The sequence below is a fragment of the Durio zibethinus genome, chromosome 16 (genome assembly GCF_047325235.1).
Source record: "Durio zibethinus cultivar Kanyao isolate XHJ-2024 chromosome 16, ASM4732523v1, whole genome shotgun sequence".
NCBI classification, from domain to species: Eukaryota; Viridiplantae; Streptophyta; class Magnoliopsida; order Malvales; family Malvaceae; genus Durio; species Durio zibethinus.
Window position 1 is genome coordinate 5,280,218 of NC_143177.1, and position 27,901 is coordinate 5,308,118.

A 27,901-nucleotide genomic window follows, 5' to 3' on the forward strand; every position below is an offset into this window, starting at 1 on the left:
GATATTGCATAGCCATAAATACAGGATGTAAATAAAAAATACGTTTTAAACCTTCTGATCTATGCTCAACAACAATATTTCTTTGCCCATCAAACTCTCTTATATCACCAACAATCAAGCTAATAATTTTAGGTGCAGTAGGAGCATGATAACTTCAATCATATTCACTTTTACTACCTATAAATTTCAAACATATTGAAATATAATCAAATTCTGCAAACCTATCTCATGCCATTTTAAAAGCCTTCACTATTTCATTCTTTCATTAAGTGTTTAGTCAAACCATCAACAATTTCAGCATCAACAATAAGACTTTCATCATTCCATTTCAAAGCCAACATCTTGTTTGACACTTCGCTCTCTGTATCATAAATGTGAAGTTGAGCAAACCTTAGTCTTTGTCCCATAATAGGCAAAAAAAAACCAATTTGATGATGATTCTATCCACTAATTTTAAAAACATAAGGTCTTTATAAATTGTTAACAAAATCATCAATTTTACCTCCTATCGAAGTAAACTAAAATATGAAATTATAAACTCTCATTTTCTCTCTAAAATAGGCAGCTCTAGCACCTCTCTCATAATTAAGTAGCTCATTTAAAAAAAGTGGAGTAAGCTTAAAAAAAAAAGCAATTTAACCATTCTTGGTTTACAGCAAAGAAAGAATAAAATATATGATATATTTTTTTAAATATCAACCCTCTCTTCATACCACATATATGCTGCACAAAGATGACAAATACAATTAGTACCTCTAAAGCTATAAGATGCAAAACATCTTCCTATTAAAGTAATAAAACATGCAAGAATAAGGATGTCTTTCATCATACATTATTTCATTTTACACTATAGTAGTAGTATATTTTTTAAAATTCAATTCACTCACTTAAATGACTTGTGCTATTACCTTCAAACAGTATCCCATTCATTTTATTCAACTAATTAATAGTAGTATTCAAACTACTACTAGAACCTTAATAATGTAATAAAAGAAAACTTTTACAAATATTAATAGCAAAATAATATAGGCAAAAAACAAAAAAACAAAAAACAAACATATCATTAAAAAATATTTACCATGAAACATTTAGAATGATTTAGAGAAAACAACAACTACTCTAGCACTTTCACGATCCAGATAAAGAACAATGCTAGAATTACTCAAATTAACATTAATCGATAAAGGCATAAGAGAATCACAGTCACCTACTTTTCTATTAACAGGACCTGAATTGCTTTCACCTACATCTAGTCTATAGTTGCTAGGACTAGTAAAATAATCGTAATTATGTGATCTACTAATACATGAATTAAAAGTTGCATCACCTCTTAAACACTTAAATGATATAGTGTTTAACTCACCATCATTTCTCACAATCGAATGTAATCTAACATTATTTATATTTTAATTAACCATATTAGAATTTGTCACAAAACCATGAACAAAAGATTAAATCATAATAGAAACAAGCAAATTATCATTATTATCCACTTAATTAGAAACAACATTGGTAGTTTGAGAAATAACATTATTAGCTTCACCAAACACAACATCACCTGTATAAGAACTAATTAAATTTTTTTATCATCTTATTCTATTAGATTGAAGTTTATTTAACCTACTAAGCCTATTCATAGTCCACTAAATCCTAGAATCAACAAAAGCAAGAACTTCATAAAGATTAGACTAATCAATTTACATCCTTGCTAATCTCGTAAGTCTATTTTTCCTAAGACTGTTATGACTCATCGTTTAACCTAATCACACAAAACTCAATGAAAATACAAACCACAAATAAACCTTTTTTAACACTCACACACAAACATTTATTCAACAATTAAAGCAACATCAACATTAACACAACTATGCAGTTTTAGCATCCAACTATCAAAACAGTTTGTACAACTTTATTTTGTACCAACTTAAGACACAAAAAAATAAACAAAATCAAATAAATAATAAATACAACAACAATATCTTAGCACAACAAAAACAAACCGAAAATAACATAAACTCAAAAACTAAAACTAAAACAAAGAAAAAACAATCAAACCTTAACTCCAATTTTTAAAGTAGCAACTCCAAAATCTCATCAAGGTCAACAAAATTCTACAAATCAAAAAATTATAAACAAAATTAGAAACAAAATTCATTACAATGCAAATTTCAAACTTAAATAACAATCACAACAATTATAACAATTATACAAAACAAAAATCACTAACAGTAAAAATGAATGGCATACCCTAATACATGAAATAATCAAAACATATATCACAATAGATAAATAACATCAAACAAAAAATTGTACAACTAATCATACATCTACTAAAACATGCAATCTTCTTTCATATAGAATAAAAGTCTACCTGTGGATTAACTACAATAATAGAAATTATACTATCAAAATAATTTGTACAACACTGTTTTACACCAACTTTGACTTTATTGTTTTAAAAGCTACAAATAGTTGTTCAAAAACTAAAATACTTTCTTTAAAAAGATGCACCATAAATGTTACCATTCAACATAATCTAATAAAAAAGTCACAAAACTAAAACATACAATCTTCTTTCATATCTAACAAAAATTTACCTTGAGATTAACTACAATAATAAAAATCATATTATCAAAACAATTTATACAACTCTGTTTTACACCAACTCGTCACACAAAAGTAGAAACAAAATCAAATAAATAATAAATACAACAACAACACCTTAACACATCAAAAACAAATTGAAAATAGCATTAACTCAAAAGCTAAAATAAAAGTAAAGAAAAAAAGATTAAACTTCGACTTCAATCTTTATAGCAACAACTCAAAAAAAATTCAAGATGAATGGATTTTTACGAAACACAAAAACATAAACAAAATGAAAAAAAAAAACTACAATTGCAAATGCATATTTCAAACTTAAATAACAATAATAATATTATCAATTACATAAAACAAAACAATCACCAAAAGTAAAAAATGAATGACATGCCGTAATACATGCAATAATTAAAACACAATAATCATTTTATTTTATGTTTTCTCATCTCATTTTAGCATAATAATATGACAAAACACATAGGAATAGCCACTTCTAATTATCAATACATGTAATCATATAATAATACATACCATGCAAACTTATTGATAATTATTAAAATAGTTTATACAACTCTGTTTTGCACCAATTTTGTCACATAAAAGCATAAACAAAATCAAATGAATAATAAACACAATAAAAATACTTTTCTAAATCACTTATATTTTTAAACCAAGTTGCCTACATGGGATATGAAAAGCATTATGATACATAATACAATCAATTAATGTCATCTTAATTCCTGAAATGAAGATAGCAAACCAAAAAAAAAAAAAAAAACTGCACTGTTACATTCAACATTGTCATGATTAGAGATATACTTCATAATGTAACTTGTTATTAAGTTTGTTACAATGTTTTTTTTAAGCAATAATGAGTTTTTGATGTAGGTAAAGAAGGTGTTGGTCAAATTGGAAATGAAATCCATTCCCTAAAGGCATTTTTTGAAAGATTACGCCAGCCAACATAGCTAATTATGACCCATCACAAATAATTAAAAAAAATATTCTAGAAATATATGAATGCATTAACGTTAACCATTCAAGATGTTCCTAATTGTCCTATTAAGACACTTCCACGTCTGCTTCAAGTTAAACTTCTTAACACGAGCTTTATCTGGCATTCACCAACACCTATAACAATCCAATAACTCACCTAAAATAAAAAAAAAAAAAACACACAGCTTAACAAAAAAAAACCAATCCAAACACAAAACTAAAACTCACAAACAACAAAAACAACAATCTATACAATGCATGAAAAAATTAAACAATAAAATAAACAACACGCATGCACACAAGAAACAATGTCAAAATAACTCAAATTAACTGTTAAAACATCCAAAATTTCTTTATCCACCAAAATAAACCCATTAAAATGAAGGAAAAAATTTTTAAAAAAGAGAAAACTGAACTTCCAACAAAAAACCACCTCTGCTAACTAATCCAAAATAATAAAAAAAGCTCCACTAAATAGAAAAAACCAATATACATGAAAAAAAAATCAAAACACAAAAATGAAACCCACAAGGCACAAAAAACAACAATCTAAACAATGCATAAAAAATAAAAAAAATAAATGAAAAAATAACTCAAATTATCAATTCAATAGTCTTGAATTCACCACCAACAAAAAAGACTAAAAATATAAAGAATAGATATATAAAAAGAAAAAAACAAACAGACCCAAAAAAATGAAGAAGAAAAATCTAAGAAAAAAAATATACTTGTAGGAACCAAAGAAAAAAGAACAAAACAAGAGTGAAACCTAAGAAAAAAGTCTAGAAACAAGTAAAAGTGGAATTACTGAACTTGGTTAAAAGAACACCCATTCCCAAAGTAACTCCCCAATCTTTTTCAATAACATTATTTGTCAATGTTAAAACTTAAAAGGGACAGTTGTTATGTATACTTATAGATTAGCAACAACAAAAATTGGTGTTCTATAAAATATAAAAAAAAAATTCAAATAAGCATTGACTATGAAAAGTTATTGCAAATATAATGAAATTTTGCAACAACATTTTTAGTTGTTACAGATTGTAGTAGCTAAAACTTCATTTTCTAGTAGTGGTAAGAGCATTTTTCATTTTCCTAGCATTTAGTCCATTAGGTTTTAGCTTTAGTCAAATTTCTTGCTTTCGATTTACATTTTATTTTTCTTATTTTTTGGTTAGTTTTAAAAAAAAGTTTTCATGAATCTTTTTTATTCATTTTAGCTCTATTTTAAGGGTTTTCAATCACTTTTATAGTTGATTGAGGTCCTAGGTCATTTTTATAGCATTTTAGTTCATAAGTCTATTGATATTGCATTTACAAGTTTTGGTTTGCATTTTAATTCTTTGCATTTTTTGGTCAATTTTGGAGAAGATTCACATGTATCATTTTAGTTCATTTTATGTCTAGTTTATGGCATTTAAATTTTTATAGTACTACTAAGTCTTTGGTAATTTTTTTAGCATTTTAGCTCATAAAGTTAAGATTCATGGCCATTACATGTCATGGTTTGCATTGTATTTTTTTATCCAATTTGTTTAGATTTTTTATTTAGCTTTCTATAGGTTTTTGGTCCTATTTTGAGTTTATGTTAAGTTAATTAGGTCAACATAAGTGTTAGCATCCATTAAGCTCACATTTTCATTTGATCAAGTTATCTAGGTTGCATGCTAGTTATATTTAGGTGTTTATATTTTGTTAATAGAGTTTAGGCATTATTGTTGTATTTTTGTGTCATTTTTTTTTAGAATAGTTTTTTTAGTTTTGGTTGCATGCTTTAGGATTTAGGTTGTTTATTTTAAGATTTAGATTTAGTATACTAGATGTTCGATGAAATGCCTTAATGAAAATTAATGGCCATATATTTGAGTTTTTAGCTTAGTTTGTTAGGCAATTCTCAATTCTATTTTAAGTTGGTATTTAGTATATTTATAGGTCATTTTCATTTTAGTCATTTCATGCATGCTAGATTAGGATAGAATTTTAATTAAGTTGATTTTCAAGTAAAAATGCAAACTCTCCTTTTTGCAATTTATTGGTTTAATTTTTTGTTTTAATTTCCTGCTTCTAGGTTCTGTTTCTTATCTCTCTTCTCTTTAATTGCAATTTTATTTTAAGCTTTTAAATTTGCTTAATTTAATTATAGGATTTATAGTTTTCTATTTTTAGCAACCTTTTATTTTTAATAACTATTAATTTTAGTAAGTTTCCATTTAGGGCTTTTCTTTCCATAATTTTTTGCTTTAATAAGGTTTGATGATTTGGTAAATTTTCTTAGATTAATTTAGGTTAATTAGATCACCTTATAAAAATTTTTCGTATGACCAAATATACTCCAAATGTTAAAATTTTACCCCTAGGTCTAGAACTCCCAATCCTTAAAGAGTCGATGTTCGAAATATTTTTAATTTGTATTACTTTCTTGACTCGTACACTTACACAACTCCTAAAGGGTAAGCAACAAGGTTTATTCATAGTTATTCATGTGGACAACTTAGAGGTTCCACGTTTGGACAACTTTTGGCTTGGAAAAGAAATTTAGTGATCACTTGCTTGGAGCAAAGTAAAGTCGATGCTAAAGGTAAACCACCTTTGGCCAAAACCTTATGCTATGTTTTGTATGATTTTGTTGATTGATTTAGGTTTTAGAGACTTAAAATTTTAAAAATTCCACTACTATCACTCTATATATTGATACATAATTTCTTTCAAGTGGTATCAGAGCCTAACCTTGTCAATATAGATTATACAACTTGTAAACTTGTTTGGTTGTTCTTATAGGTATTTGTCCTTCAAGTCAAATCATTTTTCGTTAAAACATTGTCATATTTGTAATACTTTGATATTTGACAAAAACTATTGAGACTAATATATGGTTATGCTCTTGTTTATAAAGCAAGCAATTGATCTCATAGGTTGAATTAGTGATGAAGTCAAAAGGTTTAATTCATCTAAGCTGAATATAAATGATCACAACACTTATGTTTATTGCGAACATACTAAGAAACCTAATAGGTCACACGCAATAAGACAATTTCAAAAGATTAAAATTAGGACTAATTAAGTTGGACTTAATTTGGTTTGGATTAGACCTAAAAATAAAAGAAATGAAACAAAAGGCATAATGTCTACTTATTGTGTATGTTTGACTAGCATAAAGGGTTAATTAGGAGTTATACAATTTATGCACAAACCTAAGTTAGCTAAACCCCCTCTATAAAAGGAATCTAAGTAGCATCTCTTGTAGCGTGCTAGATACAAGTGTATGGGTTGCAAAAGTAATAAAAATTAGAAATATTCTAGATATCATCTCTTAAGGGATTTAGGAAGTCTAAACCTAAAGGTAAGTACTAATTTCAAGCTTTTCAGATATATCTAGTCCTACAAAAAATTTTAATTATATCTAATTAACCTAAATTAATCTAACAAAATTACCAAATAACTAAACCTAAATTACTACATATTATGGAAAGCAAAGACCTAAAAATAAGTTACTAAAAATAGATGCTATTAAACATAGAAATGTTACTAAAAATAAAAATTAAAAGTTTTGAAAATTAAACTAAACAAAACTAAAGGCATGAAATAAAATTGTAAGTAAAAAAAGAAGGGATAAAAATTAGAACCTGAAAGGCAAAAACCAAATTGGAAAATTACTTAACAGAACATAAAAAAGAAAATTAGCATTTTTATTTTGAAATTTAACTTAATCAAAATCCTAACCTAGCCTTAAATGCATGAAATGCAAAGAACAAAATTTAAACATGAAAATGATGTGGGAAATTGGTAATGCATAAAATAATGTCCTAAAACATAATTTAAAAGCTAAGCTAAAAACCTAAATGCAAACCCATCAATTTTCATTAAGGTATTTTACCAAACACCTAGTGTACTACATTTAAACTTCTAAAAATAAATAATGTAAATCATAAGTATACAACCACAACTGAAATTAAACTATTCTAAATGAAAATGTCATGAAAAAGTGTTGGGAAAACTACCTAAAATAAATAAAAGAATAAAACGCCTAAATGAAGCTAACATGTGACCTGCACTACTTAATTGAATAAAAATATGACCTAAATGAATGCAAACTCTAGATCTTACTTAAATAACCTAAAATAGACTCAAAATGAGATGTAAAACCTACAAGACACTACATGCCAAAATCGAACCAAACCGAAAAGAAAAATAAAAGGTAAACCAAAAACACTGAAATACTATGAACTAAACCTGTGAAACAAAATGAAAGGAAAATGACCTAAAACCTAAAGGTACTGTAAAATCTAGATGAACTACCTTAAAATAGACCTAGAAATGAAATAAAATGATGCAAGAATACAAGTTCAAAACTAACTAAAAAATGTAAAAAATTAAAGTGCAAATTGAAACACTAAAATGCATGGAAACTAAGAACTATGAACTTATATGTTATGCAAATGTGATCTTACCTAAGGGAACTGTAAAAGTTGGGTTTGTAGGGTTAAAGTAGACTTGAAAATGAAGTGAAATGATAGAGTGAACATGTTCTAAAATCGACCAAAAATCATTCAAAATAGTAAGCAAAAATGGACTAACTATTAATCTAATGGGCTAAATGCAACCAAATATGAACATAGCTATAGGATAACTAGAATTCAATAACACGACCTCAAAATAGCCTTAAAAACAAACATAAAATGCATCTACTGCAAAAATGACAAAAACCCATGATATTAGCCCCTCAAAACCACATAACCACATAAAAGAGAGAAGAAAAATAAATGCAATGCAAGTGCAAAAAATGTAAGGTTCTAAACTAACATGAAACCATGGTAAAATAACATGAAAATGAATTAAAATCGTAAACAAATAGCAATAGAAATAAGAGCACTAAATAATATAAACAAGAGATGGGCAGAAAATAAAAGCAAGCATAAAACTTGAAATAAAATAAAATAAAATAAAAAGAATCAAGTTCTTTAGACCCCCATGGGAAATTCCTCAAGCTAAAGCCACCTTGGACTATCTTTTTCTTTCAATCAAAAGCTTAAACATAAGGCTTAAAACTAGCCAAAGATCAAAAAAACTGAAATTCAAAGCTGGAATTTCATTGATAAAAATGTAAATGGAAACAAGTGTAATCTTAAAATGTAAACTTAATACAATAAAACAACTTGAAAGCATAAAATAAAGCCAACATAAAACATGGAAACAAGCTAAAATGAGCACTTAAAAGTCATGGCAAGGTCAGCAAGAATGTTGCTTGCCAGTGATGTTGAAAATAAAAAAAAATGAAAAGAAAAAAATGAAAATATTAAATAGTGAAATGAGTAGCTCCCCTTATTCTCTCCTAAACTATCCTATATATAGCCTAGTCTTAGGTATTTTGCTAGCCCATCAAAGGTCCTTGTTGAACAATATTAACCCTTAAAAAAGCTAGCTATAATGGAGCAAAACTACTGCTGGTAAATAGACACCAAAACTATGACTTGCAAGCTGTTTTCCTCCCTATTTGTTGTATGTTGAGCTAGCATGAAGAATTTTTTTTATGCCTCCACCTAGGACACATGTAAACATTCTTATCACCTCTCAAAATGAGCCATTTGTAGACTAGAATACAACAAAACACTAAATCTAGTCCACACTAGCAACTTGGTGCGGACTTGGCTCCCATGCTCTTATGCCACATTGTATAGTCCCATGTAATCTTCCACTTATATGAAACTAAAAAGCCACATCAACCAATATACATTCTTTAAATTTGACAACCATAAAATCCTTCAAACCATCGATTTTTAGATGCATAAGAGAACCTAACAAATGCTATTTTCATTATGGTCATATTTTATCTTGACTTGCAAATGGTCCCCCTCTCTTGCATTCTTTTAATTATTGATTCATCTTGGTCAAATTTGGCTTGATTTATGGTTTGTTGGCTTGGCTTTCCTCCTATTTAGGCTCTCTAAAACTAGCTTGCATCCTTCCAAGTCAATTTCATACATTGCAAACTAGCCAATGCAAAAAATGAAGTTTGTACATGCACCAATGGCTAGCTCATAGCTTTGACTTTTCTTGGGCAAGTTTTGGCAATTTCCTTTCATCTTGATAACTTCTTTTTCTCATTAATTTTAGCTCATCTCACCTCTTAAACCTTCATTGCCATGCCTTAGTTGATTTCCTTTAATAGGTTTAACCATTACTAACATAAGGGCATAAAGTGCAAGCATATTTCCAATCACCTACTCATTAAACAAATGAAAAAATTAGGTGGACAATTAAGCAAAATTTGATTAAGAAGTAAAATAATCAATTAAGAACATGATAATTTTATAAAAATAGAAGTATCACACCCCCAAACTTGACATTTTGCTTGAAGACAAGCAAAATTATCTTATGCTAAGAGTCAATTTCACTTACTATGATCAATTGAAAATTGTTTCCTCAAAAATCACATGATGATTATAGCTTTAGGTCAATCCTAAACAAAGACTCATCATGAGAATTATCCTAGAATGTGCATTGCTCAATTAAAGTTCCATTGGGTGCAAAATTCTTCACATATCACTTCATGCAATTTAGCTGTAAACATACAACCATGAAATTAACACAATGTAATCAAAGTTCACATATATTCCATAAGTTTGCCTTTTACACTTCTCTCCACTAATGTTAGACCAAAACTAAACTCAATACCATTAGATTTTTGCTAGTTTGTAATGTTAGGCTAGGTAGAGGTAAGATAAAAGATATTTTTAGGTTGAAGTACTCTACTTATGCACTAATGCTTGTGATCAATTAAAGAGCTTTCAAGAATTTATTAACCCTTAACTTAAACTTCTCCTCTTTTTATTATTTTGATTTTTTGATTTTTTATTCTTTTTCTCTTTCTTTCTCTCTCTCTCTCTCTTTTTAAATTTTTTTTTGTTATTCTAAATATGACATAGCTCTCTAATTATAACAGGGATGATCCTTATACACATAGGGTAAGGACAACAATGATGAAAATGTAAGAATGGTCTAAGTTTATTGATATAGGTGCTTAATAAGGAAAGGATAATATAAGGTTCAAAAAGGGAGACTATGGATATATGCATTAAGGTTGGCTCAAAAGGCTCAATTGATCGAAATATGGCCTAAGTCATTTTTTTAATTTAGTGTAGCTTAGAATTTCACCTCCAGAAGTGATTAGACAAATTTTAGAACATAGGCACAACTTAAAAAATGAAATACAATTCCTATGATAATATAAGCAATCACTGAATAACATGCACTTCGATGATCAAAACATATACCCACAAGTGAAAGCTAGCAATCAAACACCAACAAACTCTAAAATTCATCTTATGCTTCACACAAGTTTATTCTCTTCCTAAAGCTATAATAAAAATCAATATGATTTTTATCATAGGATCAATGACAATCAAACAAAGGAAGCATACTAATAACTCATAGCAATAGTCAATTAAGCCTAAGTTTGAAAAAAAATTAGAAAATTTTTAAAATTCTGGCTCAAATTTTTGCACCTCCAAATTTTAAATGCGCATTATCCTCAATGTGTAAGCATATATGAATTTAACTGTAAGAGGTGAAGAATACTCCTTAACTAGTTGAGGCCTTTTCTTAAAGCTCTCATGATTAGCTTTTATTTTTCTTACAAACAAAACAAAACAAAAGAAATAACCCGAAATGAGAAAAATAAATAAATAAATACAAAAAATAACTAGAAAGGAAAACTTAGGTTGCTTTCCAAAAAGCATTGAATTATGATCTCTAGCTCAACCATCTCATCAACTCAAATATGATCAACCATGGCCATGGTGATTACACCATACTTGATTCTAGAACCCAACCATTTAATCATCTTTCTCTTCACAACTTTATCCCTGAAGGGAGCAGCAGTAGGTTAGAGCTTGTAATCAGGTGGTGTGGTGGTGGTAGTGGAAAGTAAGCTATCAAAAATCTCACATCTCTTACTTGAAGGACTAGATATGTGGGTTTCAATTTAAGCTCTAGGGTCAATGGCGTTTCCATGACAATTTCATGATGGAGTGGTGTTAAAGATGCAATGTAAATTGTTTTGAGTGGAATTTGGAATAAGCAGGAGTCTCTAAGCTATCTTTCAATATCCCTAAATTATAACCCTTCTCATTTGGCACATTCAGCTCAAACTTGGCACATATAAAGGTTTCAAACTTAATCAAAGTTTCCTTGATCATTGATTCATTCATTTTTTTTAAGAGTCTTTGTAAAAATTCCTTTATGATGCGATTTTCATTAACTACCACAATATCATCCTTTTTTAAAAAAAAATTCCTCTGTAATTCTTTCTTTATTCTTAACTTCATCAATTAAAAAGCAATCAGCAATGCCCTTTGAATTTTGCTGTTGAAATAGCTAAAGGTATAAGATGGGTGGCTTCTATGGTTCAGACTTGCTTGAGCTAGGCCTAGAAGAACTACCCTCATAATGACTATAAGTACTACCTTCCTGAATATGTACTCAATAGGATAAAAAACTATCCACCTTTTTTTTCTTTTATTTTTTTACTTTTTTCTTTTTCATAACAGACTCTATGGGTATGACATTAAGGGTGTCCTAATAAGGTCACTGATCTGCTCTTAATTGCTTTTAAAAGAATTACTTTACAATGTTTTTTTCCCTCTCTCTTAGGATAAGGATCAGTATTGCTAGCGAAGGTGCCTTGAAAAAGTTGTTGAGAGACTTAGCCATCTCCCTTTTTGCACTTCAAGATTTTTAAAAATGGTAGTTGAGTGCATTAAAATTTTAGCTTTTTCATGCTCATAGTGCAATTTAATTCATATTTGGCTTGTTCCTTAAGGTTTTTGGTAAAAGTACTCCTAAATACACATTTATCTCATGTGTAGGTACAAATTATAAAATTTAGGAATTTTGGATAATTTTGATACATTTTTAGATGATTTTTTGTGTAATTAGTGCAAGTGGTCTAAACTATTCAATAAGCAAAATTGACATTGAAGAAGTTTCCTTGATTTTTCTTGCATATATTTTTACTATTAATTTGATAATTTTTATAGGAAACTTTTACAAAAAAAAAAAAAGATAAAAATATGAAGGATGAATGAAGGATGCTTGGAAGTGTATCATGCATGAATTGAACACAAAAAGTGCAATGAGTCAGCTAGGATTAAAGGCACCAAAAAGCTGAGCTAAGTTGGCAATTCAAAAAGCTTTCATTGGCTATAACTTGGACTTTTTGGAAGTGGCAAAATGCATAAGGAAGGCTTGCAATTGAGGAAGAACAAATAAGTCTACAAACAGCCATACACCAAGTGTAGAAGCAAGGATGAAAGAAATCTCTAAAAGCTCACCTCATTGTAGATATTTTTGAGAAGTTTTTTTTTTGGCTCCATTCACCACTTATTTACCTATAAATAGGAATAGAGCCAGCCATTTTAGAGAGACTTTATTTTAGGATTTTATTTTTCTTGTTCTTTAATTTTTGCACTTTCTTTTACTATATTTTGCTTTCTTAACAACCAAACAACCCTTGATCTTTATGTTTTTCAATTGATTTTAATGATATTTTTACATTTCCTTCAGTATTTTTTAGTGTTCTTTACGATTTTAAGAATGAAACTTGCAAATTTTATTGATTTCTACCTCAAATCTATTAATTTTTTGTTGTTACTCAAATCTAATTTTAAATCTACTAGTTCTTTCCTACCAAGGTTTTTTTATTATATCTCATTCAAATATTATTTGTTTTTGTTCAAATGTTTGTTCATAGTTTTCTAATTCAATTAGCTACAACATATTATAAATTCAACCTCAAACTCTTGTTCATAGTTTCCTACTTCAATTAGCTACAACATATTAAAAATTCAGCCTCAAACTCACACCATAACATTCCAGATCAAGCTTGAAAGATTTGTCTAGATGCAGTGACAATGTAGTTTCAATTTTGATTTAGCAAGTTTGGCATGGAACTGCTCTCTCCTTAGCAAGTTTTTTCTTTTTTTTTTTCACTTTAAATCTATAGTTTTGCTTGTTTACTTGTTGGTTTTTGCTTAATCCAGTGTATTTCTTTGGATTGATTGTTGTTTGGATCACATTTGTTGTTCATGCTCTATTTTCTACTTAGTTGTGTATAGTTTGGATTTAGAGTTCATTAAGCTAATTTTCTTCTTATTTTATGCAATTTTTGTTGAATCATTTAGTAAACTTGTTGATTTAGCTTGTTTTAGCTCAGTTTTAATTCATTCTCTATAGAAACTTTTAGGTCTAATTTTTTTCTCATTTGAATTGGTAGATACTACAATGAACTCAGTTTTAGTTTTGACTTTTTCTTGTTAATTCTTGCATTTTCTTTTCAATATTGTTCTTCAAATTACTTTCTCATATTGTTCCTTTAATATTCTCTAAATTCCCAATTCATATTCCATTGATTTTATGCAATTTAAGTCCATATTTTTAGTTTAAATTTTAGTTTTTAGATTTACACCTACTTTTGGTTTTTAAATCTCTACCTTGGATTTTACAATTTTCTTCCATTACTTGCATTTAATTTTTTTTGTTATTTCACAACATTAATTGTTTTTCTATTTCAAGTTTGATTTCATGAAAATTGTTAACATTTAGAATTAAGTTTCATTCTTGATGTCATAGTTTTCTTATTGTAGCCTTATATTTCTGATTTTACAAGTTTTGTAAGTTTAGTTGCATGTTGCATTTACATTACTTCATTTTTACTTTAAATTTAATTTTAATTCCATTTAGCTACTGTATTTCACATTTTATAGCATGCATTTACCTCTTGTTCTCATTCATTTTCTCATTTACTTAGCTTTCCAATTTTGATATTTTTGATGCTTTATCCAATTTTATTTTTGTAGTAGTTAGTTTTCATGTTTGTTTGTTGATCGAACCAACTTTAGAAGGTATGGGGATAATAGGTACTTAGCTTAGGAATGTCTTTAACTAATCCTTATGGGATTAAAATCTAGGCTTTTTAGTTTTTATTATTACTTAAATGGCCTATGTACTTATAGAGTTTCCCCAATCAAGCTTTTAGTACTATTACCAGAGATTAGGTGTAAAGAGTCTTAGGCTAATATCGTCCTTCACCATGCTATTTTATAGACTGGTTCACCCTTAGTGTACTTTTGTTAGGTTAGTTACTAACTTATTTTTATTTCCTTAGGTTGTACAAACTAACTTGTTTTGTATAGGTTTTTTTTTAGGATTTTTTTTCCATATTTGGGATTTCAATACTTATGAGGTAGTTGAGCATCATGTGAACCATGCTGGACCTTATTATTTCAATGACTTCTTAGGACGATGGCCTAGTAAGGAAGAAAATGCCAAAATAGAGTTGGCTCTTAAAGATTTAACCAAAAAAATGAACTCTATAAAAAATCTAGTAAAGGCCATTAAAGCTAAAAGTGATCCCAAGCCTAGTTTAGTCCATAACTTTCCAAACTCACATGATAATGGTCAAATGTATAAAAAAGTTTACCATAGTGATATATGTCCATATAACTAATACTTTTAATCTTACACAAACACCTATATTACTCACACTTGAGAGGGTTATCCTAAGACTATGTGGAATGCTAATCTGAGATATTCCTTTAGTTCACCACCTCATTATACCCCAACTTATCCTATCGAGCATCACTTCGACAAAACCTTTCACCACCCTAACATTCTTCATCATCATTGCAAGTTTCTCAAGTGCCACATTATGCTCCACCACAGTAGTAGTTTTCTCCATCATGATGTCATTCATCTTCACATCATTTTTCATGCACACAATGTTCATCACTACCTCTCATATAAGAAAAGAAACATCCCTTAAAGAGATGCTTATTGAATTACTCCAAACTCAAGAAAAATACCAACTAGACCTAGAGTCATGCATTAGAAATTCTAGGTAATATGGTCAAAATACCTATACCTTAAATACTTACTTTTTAGATCATATGCCTAGGACTACAAAGTCAACATTTTGTTAGAAGGAGAAAAAAGAGCATACATTAGGGAATCACTTGAGGAGAGCAGGTTCGATGTGAATTGATGATAATGATGAAAGCTTGTTGTGTTGGAGACACCATATTTTGTAAAAGTTGTAGAGAAAAAAATAATAGAGGTAAGGCCAAGCTTATGGCTAGGATGATGGATTATTTATGAGAGTTGAGATAGAGGATAGCATTTAAAAAGAAGTTGATCTTGATACTCCACTAATGCCATTTCCCAAGTTCTTTAATGATCACTTACCCAATTGTGTGAAAATAAATAAGGTGGATATATGTGTTGATAAGAAAAATTTACTAGATAGATCACTCAAGCGTTTAGACACATTCTTTCTTGAATCTAATATTCAACTTAAGGATGAAGATGAATTCATTAGTATAGAACTTACTTTTTTAGTAGCTTTTCTATTCCTTAATCTTATGCCCAAAGCTATAGACACTTAATTTTTAGAGCTTCCTTTAGATAGACCATCAATGTAAGAAAAAGTGAATGATATGAATTTTGGAAAGGATGGTTCAATTTTCTACCAAGAGTTGCAAAAAGGTCTCAACAATAGTCTTAATCAACAAGAAAATGAACCTTATAGTATATCCATGCATTTTTCTTTATGTTTTGAAAATCCATTATATAATGAGTTGAAATTGCATATATTTGAAAACCCATCGTTTAATGATTGTGATGAGGGTTGTTTGACTCCACATTAGACACAATTTTTATTGAGTTTACACCTATATCATTTATGAAGGATTCTTTCATTATAGACCTTATATCCATATTTTCTATGGTGGTACCTATCTCATTGGTACTAAAATCAATGACCCCCTCTATTAGGCTATACTACAATATGTTTAAAATATTCATAGAGGTGCGATACAATTCTACCCTTGAGTACCACATTCATTTAAAGCTTATCAGTACATATTTGGTGTAAAGAAAAAGAATAAAGTTGGTAGATTCTGAAACAAAGTATGTATGATTCTCTAATACCAATGAAAGTCAAGCTTTTAACTTTAAATAAAATGTTTCTTATGAGGTAACCCAAGCTTTAGATTTTATGTTTTGTTCATTTGCTTATTTTATGATTTTTATGTTTTGTTTGTCTTTTCTTGTACATATTAATATAGTTTCTTTACGTAGTGGTTTTCTTTATTTTGTAAGTGAATAAGAGCTTGAAATGATGCACTAGTTTTGGCCTAATTTGAATTTCACATTCAGCCATCATGCCTTCATGTGATAGGGGAGTTCTCTTATTTCTTTTTTTTATACTTTATTGCTTTATGTTTTTACATTGAAGACAATATGTTATTTAAGTTTTGAGGTATATAAAATTTGTTCAAAATTTTTTGAATTTTCTTTGATTTTTGCCTTGAAATTGAGCTTGACATGTGGTAGCTTGAATCATTATTATGCTTTCTTTGATTAGTTATTCATGAAACCAATGATAGGTAGAGATTAAGAATGAATATAGCTTTAGAAAAAGATTGAATGGGTGTGAAATATGAGATTATACTTAGGTTTAGTAAATTCTTGAATAAGGTTTAGTCAATCTATGCGGTATTCATGTTAAATAAAGCATTGAGGGTATATTATGATTCTTGTTCAATCTTGTTTTGCCTGAGGACAAGGCATTGTCCGCTCTGGCCCTTCTGGCCTCACGATTTTGTCCTACAAAAGGTGCCTCACAAGGAAAAGATGGTGTGAACCATTTTATACCCCAGTGACCCTCATATTATGTTCAATGTGGGATTCAAGACTCTTCCTTAGGTCCGTGACATTCTCTCCCACCCAACCTCGTGACGCCTTCATCACTGAGGCTGGCCACCCTGCCTACCTCCCTCAAGGTGCTTGGCATAGATCGAACTGTTTAAGGCTGGCTCTGATACCACTTGTCATGGGTCGAGAGTTAAGCTCCAAACTCATGCGGCTTTGGGACCCGGGCATCCACTCATCCGGTGTCTCAGATCAGCCTAACCGCCATGGTTCACACCCTTGTGAGGTATTGTCCACTCTGGCCCCCTTGGCCTCACAGTTTTATCCTACAAAAGGTGCCTCATAAGGCGGAGGTGGTGTGAACTCTTATATACCCCAGTGACCCTCCTATTATCTTCGATGTGAGATTCAGCACTTTTTTTTAGGTCCGTGACATTCTCTCCCACCCAATCTCGTGACGCTCTCGTCACGGAGGCTGGCTACCATACCTACTTCCCTTAAGGTGTTTGGTGTGGATCGAACAGTTTAGGGCTGGCACTGATATCACTTGTCACGGTTTGGTCCTTTACGCTATATATGCAATAAGACATTCATGTACATTTGTGAGCTATGCAATATTAGGAAAAAAATGTAGAGCTCAGAAAAAAAATAAAAAATTGAAAAAACTTTTGAAAAAAGAAAAAAAAATCCAGCTTGCAAAAGAAAAAAAAAACAAGAAATAGAACAAAAATGTGAAAAAGATAAAAGAAAAGCAAAAACAATAAAGTGATGAAAAAGCAAAACAAAAACAAAAATAAAAAAATGGGCACAATCAAAGTTTGGGGTGATTCTTTAGTCAAGCTTACATTTCTTACCTTAAAAGCTCAACTATGGATGATTCTTGACATGTGATGCATTGTTAGAGTACTTAAGCCTAAATGAATTTTATCATACCTTGACCTTAGCCTTACATTAAAAGCTTGTTAAAGTCCTAAATGATCATTGATAATGTGTTTATCTACATTAGTGGAGAAAGATATGATAAGCAAACTTATGGAACATGAGCGTACTTAATTGATCTTCGTTATTAAAGTTTCAAGTGTGGCATAACATTACTAGATTTCATGCAAGGATGTGTGAGAGGTTTTGTTTGCTTATGGAACCATAGTTAGGAATGATCTTAACCTAGGTAGATTCTTATATTAGCACTCATTCGTGATATTGCTTTAGTTATATCCATTGATTAATACATGAAGCTTCCATGTTGAATGAAACATTGAGAGTATATGATGATTCTTGCTCAATTTTGTTTTGCTTGAAAACAAGCAAAAACTTAAGTTTGGGGTTTGATTGCACTAATATTTTAGCTTTTTAATGCTTATTTTTTGTGTAATCTTCATTATATTTTAGCTTATTCCTCGTAAATTATGGCAAAAATATTTCTAAATGCACATTTTTTGCATGTGTAGGTAAAAATGAAGAAAATGAAAAATTTTGGTCAATTTGGATACTTTTTAGATTATTTTTTAAGCAAATTGTGAAAATGTTCTAAAACTAATGTCATTAAGTTAGATTTTTTTTTAGGGAGTTTTCTCGAACTATTCTTCCATGATTTTTTAGCATTATTTCTAGCATTTTCTAATGATTTTATTGTTAAATTTACTCATGGAATACCTGAATTTTTTTTTAGCAAAAAATGAAAGCATAAATGGATACAAGAGGCTTAACAAGGAAAAGATGGTGCATTACTGGCATGGAATGTAACTTTCATTTGCATGAGAATTGAGCTTCACATTTTGGCATTTAAAGGACAACTTCAAGAGGTGATGACATGGCACATTGGAGAGCTCCTACTAGCTATAAAGTGAATTTTTTGGTGTGGCAAAAATGCATAAAGAGAAGCTTGCAAACCAGTGAAGAGTTTAAAGCCAAATAGAAATACACCAAGTGTAAAAGTAAGGAGGAAAGAAGTCTGTAGAAGCTCACTTCATTATAGATATTTTGAAGAGCTTTTTTGAGCTCCATTCACCACTCTCATGCCTATAAATAAGATTGAAGCTAGCCATTTTAAAGAAACTTTAACTTCGGGATTTATTTTTTTTGTTCTTTATTTTTAGCACTTTCCTTTATAGCATTTTACTTTCTTAGCAACCAAATAGCCCTTGATCTTCATGTTTTTTCTATTGATTTTGATTGTAATTTTACATTTCCTCAAGCTTTTTAGTGTTCTTTACAATTTTGGCAATGAAATTTGCAAATTTGGTTGATTTTTAGCTCAAATCTTCAAGTATTCTTGCTAATCTCAAAATTGTTTTTGCATCTTCACACTTGACCTAGTTGCAATGTTTTAACCAAAACTAAAGTATTTCATACTTGTTTTGCTCCAATTTTGTTTCAAAGTTTTTTAACTCATTAGACTTCAACATAGTAAAAAATCAGCTTCAAATTTATACCCAATCAATACAGTTAATTTTTGTAAATTAAGGTTCAAATCTTGGAGGTAGTGAAGATAAGGTGTGCAATTCAGGTTGGAGCTTGGTTTTTCTCTCCTCTAGGCAATTTGTTTGCTCCTTTAAACATTTGAACTCTGAGATTTACTTGTTTCTTTCTTATTTTCATTATTTTGTAATTTATTTCATGTTTTAATGGCTGTTCAATTAATTTTGTTGACCATACTCTGCTTTCAGCTTATTTGCTTACTGTTTGGATTTTTAGTTTGTTGAGGTATTTTTTTTCTTATTTTGGTGTGAATTTTTTGTTAGATTTTATAGTAAACTTGTTGATTTAGCTTATTTTAGTTCACTTCAAGTTCACTCTCTCTAGAAGATTCCAAATCTAAATTTTTCTCCACTGAATCAGTAGTTAATGAACTAAAATCAGTTTTTGTTTTACACTTGTACTTGTTGATTCTTGTAATTCCTTCAATTTTTGATCTCCAATTTAGTTTCTCATGTTGTTCCTTTAATTTACTATCAATTTTGGTTCATATTCATTTGATTATACATGAATTAAATCCAAATCTCTAGTTTGAAATTCTAGTTTCCAAATTTTGCTATATTTTTTATTTTCGTGTTCTAGCTTAAATTTTGCAATTTTTTTATTGGTTGCATTCCAAATTTTTTTTTACTTTAAATCATGTTTAGTTCATTACATTTCAATTTACCTACTATTTTTGCACTTTATTTTACTTTACTTAGTTTACATTTTGCAATTCTACACCATACGATACTTTTGTTACATGCTTTGGTTGATTTCTTTTTCTTTTAGTTAATTTAATGCCATGTTTTCCTTTGTTTGATTGAGCCAACTTTAAAAGGGTATGTTCATAATAGATATTCAGCTTAGGAATTTCTTTACCTAATCTTAGCAGGATGATATCTTTACTGAAACTATTACTACTTGTACAACCTGTACACTTGCATAGTTTACCCAATCAATGTTTCGGAGTTGGTTACGCATAAGAAAGGATTAGCACTCTCACAGTGCCCATTGAAAATGATACCAAATGATTGCATATTATCCTTGAGCTTTTGTAAAAATGGTCTTGTTTTTAATGTTTAAAACTAATCCTTTCATTTATCCTTTTCAATAATCATAGCTTTTCAAAAAAAAGTCTTGAAAATTATTTTATTGTTTTTTTTTAAAACAAAACCATTTATTTTTTGATCAAGATGAAAAATCCTAAGTATCGAAACATTTCCTTTTCTCCCCTATATTTATGCAAAGCTTCAAAAATGGCTCTAACTTTAGGAGTTTTTAAATTGTCCCACAAAATCAAGATAATACTTTGCGTGAATGGTAACCATTGAGAGTTTTCATACATTTAAGCAAGAATCTCAAAGGCTATTTTTACTTAGAGTATTACTTTATTTTATTATTTGAAAACATTTTCTTAAAAGACCTTTTTTTAAAAAACATGTGAAAGTTATGGAGTCTCCACCAATTTTTTTTATCTAGGTGTGATTAACCACTTATGTAAATCTATCTTTTCAAGGTTATCTTAAGTGTAAACTAAGGTACCCAAAAAAAATAGGTTCTAATCTATATCAACAAAGCTAAGGTTCGAGAGTCAGTCACATGCAAAGAAGATATTAGCATCCCTTTACGCCCAAAATTGGTATCAAATTAATTATATGTTAACTTATCTATGCCTTAATCAAATATGGTCTTTTTTCATGCAAATCAATTAATTCTAATCATTTATTTATTTACACAATATTGTCATACAAAAAATTCTATCAAAAATTAAATATGCAATCATGCAATAATCCGAAATATCATGCAATAAATATAAAATCATACCATGCAATAAATCATATAATAATATAAAAAATAAACATGCAATAATATTATAAAATATTATAAAATATCATGCAATAGTATAAAATATCATGTAAAAATTAATTACCATGCAAACAAATTAATCATGCAAATATAACATTATCATACTATTAATATAAATTATCATGCAATAATATTAAAATATCATGCAATAATATATTATATCATGCAAATAGATACTAATAAATATATTAATAATCATACAATTTTAAATCATGCAAATATATTAATAAATATGCAATTATAAATCATGCAAATGTATTAATAAACATGCAATTATAAATCATACAAAAATGAATATAATCATGCAAAAATAAATATAATCAAGCAAGTAATAATAAATAATTTACCAATTTTTCTTTTTCATTCTTTAATTCAATCACACAATTAAATATTAAAAATAAAAAATAAAAAAACTAGAAAATAGAAATATCATAAAATAAGAAACAAAAATAACCATAAAAAGAAAAACAAAACCTTACGATCAAGTTTGGTTTGGATAGAATATACACGCAAATCCACTCAGGTCTTAGCATAGGCCAAGGGCTCTCAAAATGCTGTCATTTGATGCTACTTATAAAAGTGAAAAAAAATCCTTCATTTTCCTCAAAATTCACTCATTCATTCTCTCTTTAAACAAATTTCTTCAACTTCTCTCCAAGCTTTTTCAACAAAAAACTAAGAACACTTGCCAAATTCCTATATCCCGACGTTGAAAAATCCAAAAGGCATCAAAGATTTCAAATCAAACCCAAAAACCACTGAGAATTTCAGATTCTAGCCACTGTCGATCCTTTCAGCCATTGTAGATCTCACAAAAAAAACTTAAACTTTTATCAAAAAATTCAATCTAAATCTAGAAAAACCCAGAAATTTAAAACTAAACCTCGAAAATAAGAAAAAAAATCTAGAAATTCAACAAATTCAACCTAGAACCCATAAATCAAAACCAAATCTATAAATTAAAATTCCCCAAATCCCAAAATAATCCACAAACCTAACCCAAAACCTAAGAATCAAATTCAATAATCCAAGAACTTTAAAAATTTTACATTAACCTAAATCCAAAAACATAAATTAAATTCCAAACTACTTCCAAAAAAGCCCAAACTTAGAATGATTCTCAAAACCTAAAAAAATTAACCTAGAACCAGAAAAATTCAATTACTTTGAATTGTTTGATATTGTTTCTTTGCCAATTACTTATTCTTTTCTATGCATTGTTGATTGGGTCTTTATTTAGGGATTCAATCCCTTTCAATTTCGAAAAAAATTACCTCAACCAAATCTAGGATTTTTCTATGATTTGATTTTCTGTGATTTTTCTTTTTCATGAAGAATGGGGTCCAAGAAATTCCAAAATTATTAAGTCATTGAGTTTCAGAATTAAATCTACAGTTGAATTGAATCCAAAACAAATCTCACATTTTTTATTTTGGTTTTTTTGACTTTTTTTTTAATATGACCTTTGACTAAAAAGTAAAATTAAACCAAAAAAAAAAACATTAAAATCAAAATCAAAATCAAAATCAAATTAAATTTTTTGGGTTTTTATCCCATTAGGCCTAAAGCTTTCAAATCAGGCTCAATTTATAGTCGAAAGCCTATTTCAATTCCAAAAAAAAATTTTGAACAAAATTAGATTTCTACATAATCATTCCTTTCATCACTACATATATATATTTTTTTCAGTGAAGCTAGACATTAAGCTCCATTTTTTTTTAGTGAAAAATTACTTTTAAAAAATAATTTTTGAAATTTTTAGTGTTTTTTTAATAGAAAATTAGTTAGTTAATGGAAAATGACTTATTGATCAACAAAAAAATGAGAACATTTTTTTAAGAAATTGTCCTTTTCTTTTTAAATGTGGAAAATAATTTCTAAAAAATAGTTGTCTATGGATAATACTACTTTTCAAGCTCATGAACATAGTTTTACTCAAGCCGAACCATAAACATTATTTATTTTAAGCCTGTGCTTAATTTGATTTAACCCGAAATCTTATTATATTAATAAAAATTTTCATTATGTACTAATCTCCATCTTTGCTCCGCAAAAAAAGCTAATATAATTGAAAAGATGTTTTCAAAAAAGGATGTGGCTAGGATATTACATATATCATTAAGCAAGATAAAGGGTCAAGATGTGCTTATTTGGCTAGACTCTCAGCTTAGGAAATATAAAGTTAAGCTGGCCTACTATGTAGTTAGGGAGGTTTTATGTAGACAGGAAATGAATAAAGCTCAATGGTAACACATTTGGAATATGGTGTGGCAAAGGCAAACTATGGTTTAAACTTGAAGGGGCTTGCCCCCCAAAGTTTTAAAAACCTTTATATATCTATACTACTATATATAAAAAAGTTCCCAAAGGAACTTAGGCCTGCCACATATTCGATTTTTTTTTTGTTAAGTTTTTCATGATTTTTCTCCTTTCTTAAGAATTTTCTTTTCAATTTTATGGGTTTAGTTCTAAAAAAAATTCCTTTTACTCTTTGCTGCATAGTTCATGAGGAGACATCTACTTTTCTTTTTACTTTTTTTAGAAATTTTGACTAACATTAAATGAGATCTGACCAAAATCGTATTTTAAATTCTTTTTAAAGACCCATACAAACCCACTTCTTGAAAAGCTCATACTTTAAAGCGAGTTGTCCACTTAAAAATTATTTAAATTAGTTTAAACATTTGCATAGAATGAAATTTGGCATTCATGGAATATATCAAAGGGTCACGTGGCAAGTCAATGAAAAAATGTTAAAAGGCTTGAGAGAAAGTAAGCAATAGGATGCGTGAAAAAATAAGAAGAAAATAAGAAAAAAGAGGTTGTTTTACGTTTAAAAAGCTCTCTTTTATGTTTTTTTTAATCAAGTCATCTTCAAGAAAACAAAAGAATCATTTTTGTTTTTGTGTTTCTTAAAAAAATTTAACTAACAATTTTTACCAAAAAAATCACCTGTAAAAATACTGTAAATTTTACCATCAAAAGAACACCCCAAAAAGAGGTTTTATTTGTGGTTTTGTTTTGCAGGTTTTTAGTAAAAAAAAATTAAAAGCAAAAAGAAAGCAAAAAAGATCAATATGTTAAAACGGTGGCATTTCCACAATTAGATTAATCAAATCTAAAAAAAATTATATTTTGATGGAGCAAGGTATGCGAGGATGGATATTTTAATAGATACGTAAATATAGGTAGTTATATTATTAGCATTGTTATTTGATGGGAAAGGTGGTTTTAAGGGTGACAGTAGGGGTGATGATGGCGACTTGTGTAGTGGCAGCGTTGGTCATAGGAAAGAGAGTAATGAGTAGGAGGAAATGGAAAATAGTAGTTAGAGTTTTGAAAAAGTTGGAAGAAAATTTTGAAACCATAGTTGGGAGGTTAAGGTAAGTGATGAAGGCTATGGCTGTTGAGATGCATGTTGGTTTGGCTTCTGAAAGAGGAGCCAAGCTTAAAATATTGCTTACTTTTGATGATAATCTCCCTTATAGGTAATCAAAACTCATCTTTTTTTATTTTTGTTGCTTTTAATTTTGTTTTTTTAGGTTATTATGGTGAATAAAATTTGTAGGTTTTTTTTTGTGAGATTAAAATGTGTTCATATAAGTTTAGTTATTAATGCATTGTTTAGATTGGTTGATTCGGCATTCAATTCAACAACTAAAAGAAGCAAAAACTTTTACCCAAAAGCATAAAAATAGAAAAAATAAGAGAAAACCAAAATTGAAAGAAAAATACATGAAAAAAAAATTGAGAATATAATTGTATGAAAGCTTGATTCAATTTTGGTTTACCAAAATTATTTACTTTTTTTTTAACTTTTTAAAAAGAAAATAGAGGAAAAAAAAAAGGAAAGATCATTTGAATATGGAAGAGGATGATTGGAAGATCATTCATCACTTATGGTAGATATTCAAAACATAAAGCCAACCCATGCTTTTAATGCTGCTTGTGTGACTGGTAAACCAAATGTTGATTGGTGTGAATCTCACAAAATAGAAATAATTCACACCAATGTAGCTGGAACCTTGACCTTAGCAAATGTTTGTAGAGAGCATGGGCTTTTGATGATGAATTTTGCTACTGAGTGTATATTTGAGTATGATGCTACACATCTTAAGGGCTCTAGCATTGGCTTTAAAGAGAAAGACAAACCCAATTTCATCAGTTCTTTCTATTTAAAACCAAGGCTATGATAACTACATTGGATATCTTTAGTCTGATTCACATTTTGTTTGTTAGTTTGTCTTAAGTACTCATAAATTTTTTGCATTTTTTTAGGTTGAAGAGCTATTAAAAGATATGACAATGTCTGCACCCTCAGAGTTCAGATGCCAATCTCTTCTAACTTAAGCAATCCATGCAACTTCATCACCAAGATTTCACGCTACAACAGGGTGGTCAATATTCCCTACAACTTGACAACCTTGGATGAACTTCTTTCAATATCCATTGAGACGGTAAAAAAGAACTTAAGTGGCTTATGGAACTTCAAAAACCTTGGGGTTGTAAGCCACAATGAGATCCTAGAGATGTACAAGACTTATATTAACCCCAAGTTTCAGTGGGTGAACTTTACATTTGAAGAACAAGCCAACGTGATAGTTGCTCCTCAAAGTAATAATAAGTTAAATGCGTCTAAGTTAAAGAAAAAGTTCCCTGAGTTGCTATCAATCAAGGAATCCCTGATTAAGAATGTCTTTGAACCCCTACAAGAGAACTTGACCCTAATAACTAGGTTTCAGCTATACAACCTAAGCAAGCATTAAAATCTGCTTTCTACATATAGTAGTATGGCTAGGAATATCTATTCATTTGTTACTGCTAGCTTCCACCTCATTAATTTTACTCAAATAATATTTATTTTTAAATTTCTAACCTTTTTTTTCTTTTCATCTTCGTTATATATACTTATACAATACATAATAAAACAAAACAAAAAAGAACCAGGGGAACTAGGGCTGCTCACTAATATATATTTAAATTGATCCCTTTTAAATTAAAATTATTATTTTATTTATTATTTTATGTTTCATAATCTAATTTTGCATTGGAATATAAGAAAGATTAAAATCATATTACTATTCTATATTTATTATATTTATTCTAATAATTATTCTATTTTTTTTTTAGTTTCATAATTTAATTTTATGCATTATAATTTAAGGGGGACTAAAATCATATAGTGTTTTTTCCCTTGTTTTATAATTTACTATAATTTCTCCTTTCCATGTAATTTTTTTTACTTTTAATTTTACTCCATATCTTTATTTAATGTTGTCATGCAATCTACTTTTCAAAGAAAAAAAAAGATTAAAACTGTTCTATAGAAGATTTGATCACAACTTTGAATATCAAAATTTCAACTTCATTCTTTTAAAAATTATATTTATTTTTCTTATTTTAATAAAATATTATTTAACAAATGATTTATTTGTATTTTTTAATTTTAAATTATCAAAATAATAAAAACAGTTTTCATAATTCATTGAAAGCTTGTATAATTAGATATTTTACCATTAATTTGAAAGTATTGGTACTCTTTAAAATTTAATTTTGTCATAGTTTTATTTTTATTTTATAATTTTATGAGCTTGCTACTTCTTATTATCAATAAACTATATACATATATATATATATATAGATTATGATATTAGTATATATGATATTAGAAGTCTTATGGAAAAAAATAAAATAAAGTATTAGTGGGTGCCTCCAAAACTGAAAACTTGGTCAGTAAACAATATCCTACCAACTGCTGAGAGATTGAATAGGAGGGATTTGCAGATGAATGGCCAATCTCGGGTGTGTGGCAATTCTGAGAAGACTTGGCATCATTTTCATTTGCTGTAATATAAGCCATGTGATATGGAGCCAGTTATGGCCATCGATACACTCTATGTCAGGCAATTTTTCACCTGAAGATTTTTGGTTTGAATTTCTGACAAGGACCTTACAAGTAAACTGTCTTGAATTATGCATGCATGTTGTTTGGCTACTATGGAATAATAGAAATAAATGCCTCCATCAAGGAGCATGTGCTATGTGGAAATCATTGGTAGAAACAGCCCGCGTGAGGACGAGGGAAAGGCTAAAACCGGTTGCCCAACCAACTATATACGATCTCGAGCACGCCACAAAGACAGAGTAGGCAACCTCCTGTACTGGCTATGGTAAAGCTCAATGTGGATGCAGCGTATAGGGACAGAAAACAAGAAGCTGAGCTAGGTGTTGTTTTTAGGGATTCAAAGGTTTTTTCAGTAATGACTTGGGTAGACTG

The 27,901-nt window shown here is 28.9% G+C and overlaps 1 pseudogene; it reads left to right on the top strand.

Moving 5' to 3' along the window:
• Positions 1-26,390, top strand: part of LOC111298249 (bifunctional dTDP-4-dehydrorhamnose 3,5-epimerase/dTDP-4-dehydrorhamnose reductase pseudogene) — a 42,945-nt pseudogene extending 16,555 nt beyond the window's left edge.
• Positions 26,391-27,901: the final 1,511 nt, after the last annotated feature.